This window comes from Terrapene carolina, unplaced genomic scaffold, assembly GCF_002925995.2.
Source record: "Terrapene carolina triunguis isolate 2854851 unplaced genomic scaffold, T_m_triunguis-2.0 Scaffold695, whole genome shotgun sequence".
Taxonomy (NCBI): Eukaryota; Metazoa; Chordata; order Testudines; family Emydidae; genus Terrapene; species Terrapene triunguis.
The window spans coordinates 794,020-804,634 of record NW_020665046.1 but is presented as its reverse complement, the minus strand read 5'-3'; the positions used below and the strand labels follow the sequence as shown (position 1 = coordinate 804,634).

At 46.6% G+C, this 10,615-nt stretch overlaps 1 protein-coding gene across 3 annotated transcripts in view; it reads left to right on the top strand.

The window, feature by feature from the left end:
* The window catches only part of SRL (sarcalumenin), a 93,870-nt gene that overhangs the window by 68,958 nt on the left and 14,297 nt on the right, over positions 1 to 10,615 (top strand). The window lies entirely within an intron of this gene.

Here is a 10,615-nt window from a genome sequence, read left to right as displayed (position 1 = left end):
GCCCAGTCCCACCATTCACTAGCCACAGCCTTTCGCCCAGTGTCCCTGTGCACTAGCCAGTGCTAGTTATATACATAGTTGTCTTTATTATTTTGCAGTGGCTGGCTTTGTGCAGCAGGCCACACATTCATGGCATCCTCAAATAAACATCTTCATAAAATGGACACTGTAGTCTCCGGGTACATCGTCACTGCAAGTGAAGGCTTGGTTGCAGCATGGGTAGGCATTTCTGTGCTGGGGTCAATATAGCTAGAATGGGTAACAACTACCACTCCATACCCAAGGTCCACAGTTGGCTTGTACTCAGGCGCTAGCCCAAGGACTAGCCTGGGCCACCACGTCGTCACTGCTGTTGGTACCTGTGCTAGGTTAACGCTAGCGTACCCACACTACATCCATAGGCGCCGACTTCTACTCGTGCCGGTGGGTGCTCGACCCACCTCTGCCCCCGGCCCCGCCCTGACTCCATGTATGTTTTGGAGACAGTCACTTTTTGAACTCAAACACTGAATGAAGCAATTTTTGTCTCAAATTAATGGAGACCAAGCGGCTGTGGGGCAAGGTTGTGGGGCAGGCCTGGCATGTACCATATACACCATGGACCTAACCACAAACATCTCTACCCAACGGCTAGTGCGAGCTCCAGAAATAAACAACTTCTAAGGAGAGCTTTGACATTAGAAGCAAAATGGCACCGCCCATGTTAACCCACTGCAACAAGGGCACCTCTCTGGGTGAGCATGCCCATTAATATATCCTTAGCATCCTGCCACATGGCAACGGCCCTGTTGCAGGCTGAGACCTTGTTGCCAAACTACAGCCTGTGTGTGCTCCACAGCATGACAGCATAAGATATTTTTCAGCTTGCTGCCCGTTTTGATGGGTGTATGTATAATTCCCGCCATGCAACATAACGCAAACAAACATACTTCAGGAGGCAGTGTAGCCTAGTGGTTAGGGCACTGAACTAGCACTTAGGAAAACCTGGGGTCTATTCCCAGCTGTGCTACTGGCCTGCTGGATGACCTTGGGCAAGTTACTTCCCCTCTGCTGCTTTAAATCTGTAGCAAGAAGCCAAGCCGGGGGGACCGGAGGAAGGTCCTAGCCAGACGCTCTGCTCTGGGGACAGAGGGAATGTAGGGATAGCCCGGCTTCCCTGCCTGGAGAAAAATCTCTGGAGCAGGGCTAGAAGAAAGTGACTCTCTCTGTGAGATGCTGCCACTGTCACATGGCATCAGGTGTGGACGCATTCTGAGCCCACAGAAATAAGAGGCAAGGAAAGTGCCAGAGTGCAGCCTTTCAGCTTGCTGAGGCATGGGGTGGCTGAGTGGAAGGACCCCCTCCCCAGATGCTGAACAGCAATGAACCGTCACACAGCCAGCCGCGAAGACAGGTCAGCACAGTCCTGCAGTGGGGAGCAAAGCTGAAAACCTTTATAAATCATTTGCCATGCAGAGGAAGCAGATAACCGTGGTGTCTGATGAGCATTTCATCGCAAACAGGGATGCAACACGCACGTGGGCATGCTGTTGCCAAAGGGCCACATTCCGCCATCCTTACTCATGTTACATAGTGCCTTACCCCACACATGGGCTACACCCAGAGTAAGGTACTGCTGAATAATCGCTTCATCCCTGGAACACAAGGGGCAAGCAACACAGTGAACCTACGGAAATGGAAATCACCCAGCAAGGGAGCTGGAGCAAGAACCAGTAAAGGAGATCCCCTGCGGAACAGGGAAGCCCCATTAAAATCCCTCTTAGGAGCCTGGGGTTCTCTGGGCAGAAATGTGGCAGATGAGTAGGGCCCTACCAAATGCACGGTCCATTTTGGTCAATTTCACAGCCATAGGAATTTAAAAATAATAAATTTCATTATTTCAGCTATTTAAATCTGAAATTTCATGGTGTTATAATTGTAGGGGTCCTGAACCAAACGGGAGCTGTGGGGTGGTCGCAAGGTTATTGTAGGGGGGTGACGGTTCTGCTACCCTTACTTCTGTGCTGATGCTGGCGATGGCGCTGCCTTCAGAGCTGGGCAGCCAGAGATCCGGGGCTGCTGGCTGGGATCCCAGCTCTGAAGGCAGAGCCCTCGCCAGCAGCAGCGCAGAAGTAAGGATGGCATGGTATGGTATTGCCACCCTTACTTCTGCGCTGCTGCTTGCAGAGCTGGGCCCTCAGTCAGCAGCCACCACTCTCCAGCCACCCAGCTCTGAAGGCAGCGCAGAAGTAAGGATGGCAATACTGCAACCCCCCTAAAATAACCTTGTAGCCCCCCTGCAACTCCCTTTTGGGTCAGGACCTCCAATTTGAGAAATGCTGGTCCTCCCTGTGAAATCTGTATAGTATAGGGTAATAGCCCACAAAAGACCTGATTTCATGGGAGGAGACCAGACTTCATGGTCCATGATGCGTTTTTTTCATGGCTGTGAATTTGGTAGGGCCCTACAGATGTGGCATAGCAGAACACTGAGCCGCTGCGGTCTGCTGGGTCTGGAAGCCCATGTAGGAAATGTAAGGAGGAAGGATGTTGGAGGCAAGTCTGTGATAGCCCCAGGGCTCAAGCTAGAGCCAAGCAGTGTTAGCCACAACTGCGGGGTGCTGATCTCAGCATTGGCAATAGGGTCAGATTCAGACTGTGGACAGAGGTGACTGCAGTTTGTAAAGAGGCTTTTAAGGAGACAGGCCCTCACCCGAAGCTAGAGAAGCCAGGATAGCGCTCAGTAGCCCTGCAGGGTCAGGTAGATTACCTGGTGAATGCATAGCTTACACTGGCTACAGAGGTAAGGACTGTGTGCATGGGGCCTCCTGGATGCAGTCATAATCCGTGAGATGGGCCTCTGGAAACACCCAAGGGAAGCAAAATAGCCTGCTTAATGAAGAACCAATGAGGGTCCTGCTGCCCTGGGTGCTCAGTCCCGGCCCCGAGGTGCCAGTCCCGCTGCTCCCCAGAGCGAGGGAAGAGCTAGACAGCAGAGAGAGACTGGTGTAGCAGAACACACTCTGGAGCCAAAGAGCAGGGCTCCCCTTGAGAGCCGTGGGCGGTGACTGTGTCTGCAGAGACCCTGAAGCTGGGAGCAAGGAAATGCAAACGCTCCCCACTGTCACATGACACAGTCAGAGACTGTAACTGGAAGTAAATATGGCCCTTTTCATCCTGACAAAATCCCAAAGTGCTTTATGAACTCTAGAGCTACAGGGATCATTTTGGGCCCTGCTATTAAATGGCCACTTCTGGAGAGGAACATGTCAGTGTATTAATGCGCAGTAACACTACTCAGTAGTTTAGGACAGGAAGTGAAGAAGTAAATTATACCCTATTGAAACCTCAGGGAGAATTTATGTAGGAAGGATGAAGTTACTCTGATGGCTAGGACTGTCATCTTTGGGAAAGGCTCCTAATGGACAAAAGAGAGTCAGTCTTCATTGCATGGCAACTTGGTGACCTTGTCAGGTGGGGTCGTGATTATGCCTGGACATTCAGGCTGTTTGTTAACTGGTTTTGCAGGCCAGAAGAAGGACCCACAAAGCCAGAAGCAAGCCTGGAAAATTTGGGTTGGGTGGCAACCCTGTTCTCACCTTCCACCTAATGAGACTTCTGACTGCTAGAACCTCAGGCCTTATCTTCTAGCTCAGAAAGCAGTTATGGTTAGAAAAGAGATTCTCTACCCTTCCGTGTTCATTGTCCCTCTCTAATGTCTAGATCTAATGCACTCAGTGTACAGATTTTTTTTCCCAGTTGCTAGCTCTGCAAGTGGGATCTGAGAGTCAAGCTGCTTATTCTTTCGCCATCCTCATCAATATTCTGGTCTCAAAACTATTGAGTATCTAATATGTAGATTCAATCAAATACTAAATAATTAGAAATAATATTAATACAAAACCAGATTGAAAGTGAATAGATCACTAGATGAAGCAGTTGTATGCAGAGCTGATAAAAAACCAGAACTTCTGTCCTGCAGGAAATACCAATATTTCAATATTTGTTTTTATCCCAAGTTGGGATAAAAAATCAAAATATCAAAACTTTTTATGGAACAAAACTGGCCGGGCTACAGCTTCTATGAGGCACTGTGGCAGGTCAGCCACATAGAGAGACTGTCAGATGCAGTTTAGGGCCCATAGGAGAGAATGGGGTTGTGGAGAAGCCGGAACTACAATGCCCATGAGACATCATGGTGGCTCAGGCAGATGCAGAGAGCAATGTCAACCCCATTCAAAATGAAACATTTCATTTTTATTTTCTTGATGGAAAATACACCAAAATCTATATTTTCTCCTAGGAAATTTACACAAAATCATATTTTCCAATGGGAAAATGTTTTGTTTGAAATTTTCCAACCAACTCTATTTGCATGTATTATATGTGAGCATTTATTGCTATGAATAACAACCAATACCATTGACTAATCAAACGCTTAGCCCCACAAAACCAGAACACATTAGAATAGAACACTCTTCAGATTATATGTTTTAATAACTTGCTATTGTCACCATAACCCCTTGTAAAGTTACTATATAGGAATTCCAGTGCTGATCATTTTTAAAGGTGGAGATGTCTCTTTTTCTAGGAAGACATTTTAGCAATAATCTATCCTGGAAACAATTATTTTAACTTATTTTCAAAAAAGATTTATTAATTTGTTTCAAATAAATGGGACTGATACACTCGTGAACAGTTAAAGACCTTACTGTGAATGCTTCTTGCTTATATTATTGACTTGGTAGAGAATTCAAAGTAATAGCAATCTTTGCTTAGGAGGCAGATAATAGTGACAAAATGGTTGTTTTAAAAATATGGGGTCAGATGTGTGACTAGTGTAAATTGGCTAAGCTCAGTTTAAGTCAAGAGGGCTGTAGAGTTATACCAGCAGAGGATTTGGCTGAGATTTCACGAGTGAGAAATGAGACAAATGCTTCCCTACACAATATAAACTAGCACTGCACAAAAATTTCTCATAGAAATTGCTTTTTGATGGAAATGTATTTTGACTCAATGGAATCTTTTATGAGAAGTGTCTGCTTTCCATGGAAAATTTAAATTTTTCATTGAAAAACCAAACACTTGAAAACCAAAATATTTCAATTTGGAAATGCTCCTCTGGTGGCTCCTGGGATTTGTAGTTCAGTTACCTCAAGTCCCCATTCTCCTTTATGGGCCAGTCTCCATGCCCAGACTACATCTCCCATGATCCACCACAGCAAGGTACTCCCACGATGCACTGCCTCCCCTCCCCAAGCAGGAAGAGTGTGGTGCATCATGGAGGATATAATCAGACCAGGGAACATAGCCTATAGAGGAGAATGGAAGCATGAGGCACCCATACTGCAACTCCAATGAAGCGCTGCAGCATTTCCAAACTGATTTTTTTTTTTTGGTCAGTTTTGGCCAAAATTTTTTGGATTTTGAATTTCCATCCAAAATGCATCTGTGCGGGGGGGGGGGGATTTATTTATTTTACCAGCTCTACAGCCCTTCTCCCCAGCCCTCAAACCAGCATCCTGACAGGGTTTTGAATTCATGCCCAAGCAGGAGGGGATGGAAAGATGAGCAGAGACAGGCTCTGATATAATAAGAGGACAAGAAGCAGCCAGTGCTGTAGGAAGCCACCAGAATACAATGGAACCTCTTCAAACCCTCCACTTCTCTCCTGTCTGCTGGTCCATTCTGAGCCATGATCAGCACAGGCCTTGAGGATGAGAAGGCTGCAAACTAGCCATGCTGCAGGCACCATCATGTGGGAGCTGCAGTCTCCTTTGAGCTATTTAGCTTCAAGCAGCAACTTAAACAACTATTTGGACAAACCCAAGTATGAGACATGTGGCTGTAGTTCAGCACCAAATGCCTGTTCAAAGCCAAATTCTCAGCCGAAATTTTTGGCACTGAGCTTTTGATTCTGCTGATGATGCATGGGACAGAGCAGAATGGAATACACTTTGCTCTCCCACAGCTTTATTGGCTCTGCAGGGCTGGCAGGAATAAAATTGTATTTTACCAGTAAGCTCAGTGAATACATCTCATGGGCTGAGAGAAACAGCAGCAGGCACAGTATCTTCTTGCCACTTTTCGGATTATAACCACATGCCTTAAATCCCCAGGAGACCCATCCTGAGATGCTAAGGGTGGAGAGGTTACCCTGGAGATGGCCAGACTCTTGCCACGTGATCTGTGTGGGTGAGGAGACACTTACAGGACATGAATTTGGGTCTCACCCAAGCTCCAGGGATGAACTACCTACAGAGCTGAGTTACCTTTGGTGTGGGTTATTGTGGGTGTTTGTTTCTGTCTGTGGAAGGGAGCTGCTAGTGACAGATAGTGAACCTACTTCATTTGTGTGGAGTCATCATAGATAGTTCTCTGAAAACATCCACTCAACGTGCAGCAGCAGTCAAAAAAAAAAAAAGGCTAAGAATGTTAGCAAGCATTAGGAAAGGGACAGATAATAAAACAGAAAATATCATAACGCCTCTATATAAACCCATGGCATGCCCACACCCTGAATATTGCGTGTAGTTCTGGTCACCCTATCTCAAAAAAAAATATGAGAATTGGAAAAAGTACAGAGAAGGGAAACAAATGATTAGGGGGATGGAACATCTCTCCATCTGAGGAGAGATTAAAAAGACTGGGACTGTTCAATTTTGAAATGAGATGACTAAGAGTGGGGGCAGGTTATGATAGAGGTCTATGAAATCATGAATGGTCTGGAGAAAGTGAATAGGGAAGTGTTATTTACCCTTCACATAATACAAGAACTATCGGTCACCCGATTAACTTAATAGGCAGCAGGTTTAAAACAAACAAAAGGAAGTATTTGTTCACACAACACACCATCAACCTGTGGAACTCATTGGCAGGGGATGTTGTGAAGGCCAAAAGTATAATTGGGTTCAAAAAAGAATTAACTAAGTTATTGGTGGATAGATCCATCAATGGCTATTAGCCCAGATGGTCCGGGATGCAACCCCATGCTTGGGTGTCCCTAAACCTCCAACTGCCAGAAGCTGGGAGTAGACAACTATGGACAATCACTCAAAATTGCCCTGATCTCTACAGTCCCCCTGAAGTTTCAGTCACTGGCCACTGTCAGAAGACAAGATACTGGGCTAGATGAACCATTGGTCTGGCCCACTACAGCCGTTCTTATCTTCTTATGTGCCCCCTTCTTTAAAATTCCCATTTCAAGGCTCTAATCCAAGGGCCAAATTCTGACCTCAGATGAGCATGTGGTGGGATCCTAGAACTTGGCCTGTGTGTTTAAACACATATCTCAGCTGGACTGGGAGACGTGGCCTGAGACCCTGACTGTTAACCTGGATCTCTTAAGTAAGGAAAGACACCAAGCTAGGGAGGCTGTGAGGAAAGCAGTGAGCAGGACTATCTGGCTGCCATCACACAATCATGTTCCCCTCCATTTGTATGATCTCGCCTTCCCACGTCCTAGAACATCGCATAGAATGCTGCTGTGGGAGACGCTTCTGCAGCACTTATGGTCTCTCCACAGGGTGGGGGAGAAATGCTGCCTCTTTGCATATGAGAAGGTATGACCATAGAAAATCCCATTCTCCCTTCTCCAGCAAAGTTCTCACTCCAGTCACCCCCCTCCTTCTGTTCTGGAGATGAGCACTCTCATTTCACCCCTCCTCCATGCAAACCCGACAGTTACTAAAACAACATACATCACACCATGCACCTGCTGGTCCCTTTAAGCCTCGGTCCGCCTTGCCCTCTGGCGAGGTCTGAGGGCAGTGAACAGGTCTCAGGGCCTGCGCTGTGCAGTTGCTCATGAATGCCGCTTCAGTCTGGAATGAACCTTTTCTCTCATAAGATGCAACATCCCTCTTGTTGGCAAGGGCTCAGCCTCCAAAGTTCAGTGTCCACCAATCAGAGTCGCCCAGGGCTAAAAGATCTCTCTCACATGCATGCAATATAGGTCATCTGTGGCCAGCCAGCCCTGCCCCCTCCCATAAATTGTTATTCACTGGGAACCATAACGCTCCAATGTCTAAGCCTTTCAGCTGAAGCTCCGATGGCACAAGCCAGCACAGAGACTAGCCGGAGGGTCGCACATTTACAGCACTGAACTAAATGAAACACCAGGGGACTCCTGATTGGTGATGCTGCACTTTTGAAAAGGGTTTTCGGTTGAATTGAAAAGTCTTATTGCTCTGCTGGGGAAAAGGGGGTAATTTTCGCTTATGAGCACCCGTTGGTCTGTCTGCTCCCCTGCTGTTCCTGCTTCTGGCTGGATAGGATTCATTTCTCTTGCTCGCTGACGTTGGACCTGTATCTGGAGAGGCTCTGAATCCCACTGTTGTATTCTTTAGGTTTAGCTATGTTAAATCTTGGCAAGAGAAGAGAAAACAGCAACGCTCTAGTGCCCTGTTCATCTTGTGAAAACCTCTAGCTTTGGTAGGCCCACAGCGCAAAAACATGGCAATAGAGAGAGGAAATGCCAGACCCCAAACAAGTTGCCCTGAACTCTACATGGTGATCAGCAGAGAACCAGCTCGGGGGGCTTGTAAACTGAAAATGTTCTCTTTGTTTGCTAAGATTTGTTTAACCAGCTGTGTTTAGTGAAGAGTAAAAATCCCCGCGTGTGGCTGGTGTCTTCTAGGAATTCACAGCTACTTGAGTAGAGGACACTGAATATTTGAGTGACACTGGCTGTTTCTCTCACTTCCTCGTGTCTCCACTGCGGGCAGGGTGTGACTGGCCGCTGGTGCAGACGTACCCGCACTAAACCTAGCAGTGACAAGGCAGCCGTATGGGCTTCAGCATGGGTTTCACAAGCCCACCTGACCCCCCGGTACGTTCTACAGCCAATGCTGACGCCAGCACTGCAGCGTCCTCACTGCTCTTTGTAATGAGCTAGCTGGAGTGCAGGAATGTCTATACGAACTGCAAATCACACCCCGGGAGGCAGTGTAGACATCCCTAAGGAAGGGGAAAGGGAAAGAGATCAGTGAGAGAGAGGCGGGGGGGAAGGTGCTGAGCTAGGAGATGGAGAAGGGAGTGCAGAAAGGTAAGACTGGGAAGCAGGAGAGTTTTAATGCCCGATGTTCTGTGGCGCCCGTGCCTTCAGATGGAGCTGCAGGTACTCAGCACTTCTGAAAACCAAGCCTAAAATGTGTGTCCGGCTGCAATCCCGTGGTGCCACGGATGGCCCAGGGTGCACCTGCTGTGCTAATTGCAGGTGGACAGTAGCAGGTCTGGAGCGCCAGCTGAGCACTCCCACAGGTGTCCTGGCTGGGCACCTTGGCATGAGAAATGTTGTTTCCCTGTAACCTAGTGGCAATGGGTTAAGGACAAGATCCCTCCCTTGGTGCTGGAGCCCCAGATCTGCTGTTTAAAGGTTCCTCGTTGTCACGTGTGCATTGTCCGCACACCAGTCACCAAATGACTGGAGGATAGCTAATGTGATGCCAATTTTTAAAAAGGGTTCCAGAGGTGATCCTAGCAATTACAGGCCAGTAAGCCTGACTTCAGTACCGGGTAAACTGGTTGAAACAAAATTGTCAGAAGCCTAGATGAACACGATTTGTTGGGGAAGAGTCAACATGTTTTTGTAAAGGGAAATCATGCCTCACCAATCTACTAGAATTCTTTGAGGGGGTCAACAAGCATGTGGACAAGGGGGATCCAGTGGATATAGTGTTCAGAAAGCCTTTGACAAGGCCCCTTACCAAAGGTTCTTAAGCAAAGTAAGCTGTCATGGGATAAGAGGGCAGGTCCTCTCATGGATTGGTAACTGGTTAAAAAATAGGAAACAAATGATAGGAATAAATGGTCAGTTTTCAGAAGGAGAGAGGTAAATAGTGGTGTCCCCTAGGGGTCTGTACTGGACCCAGTCCTATTCAATATATTCATAAATGATCTGGAAAAAGGGGCAAACAGTGAGGTGGCAAAATTTGCAGATGATACAAAATTGCTCAAGATAGCTAAGTCCCAGGCAGACTGCGAAGAGCTACAAAAGGATCTCTCAAAACTGGGTGCCTGGGCAACAAAATGGCAGATGAAATTCAATGTTGATAAATGCAAAGTAATGCACATTGGGAAAACATAATCCAAACTATACATACAAAGTGATGGGGTCTAAATTAGCTGTTACCACTCAAGAAAGAAATCTTGGCGTCATTGTGGATAGTTCTCTGAAGACATCCACTCAATGTGCAGCGGCAGTCAAAAAAGCAAACAGAATGTTGGGAATCATTAAGAAAGGGATAGATAATAAAAACAGAAAATATCATGGTGCCTCTATATAAATCCATGGTACACCCACATCTTGAATACTGTGTGCAGATGTGGTCACCCCATCTCAAAAAAGAAATATTGGAATTGGAACAGATTCAGAAATGGGCAACAAAAATGATTACATGTATGGAATGGCTGCCATATGAGGAGAGATTAATAAAACTGGGACTTTTCAGCTTGGAAAAGAGATGACTAAGGGGGGATATGATAGGTCTACAAAATCATGACTGGTGTGGAGAAAGTAAATAAGGAAGTTTTATTTACTCCTTCTCATAACACAAGAACTAGCAGTCACCAAATGAAATTAATAGGCAGCAAGTTTAAAACAAGCAAAAGGAAGTATTTTTTCACACAACGCACA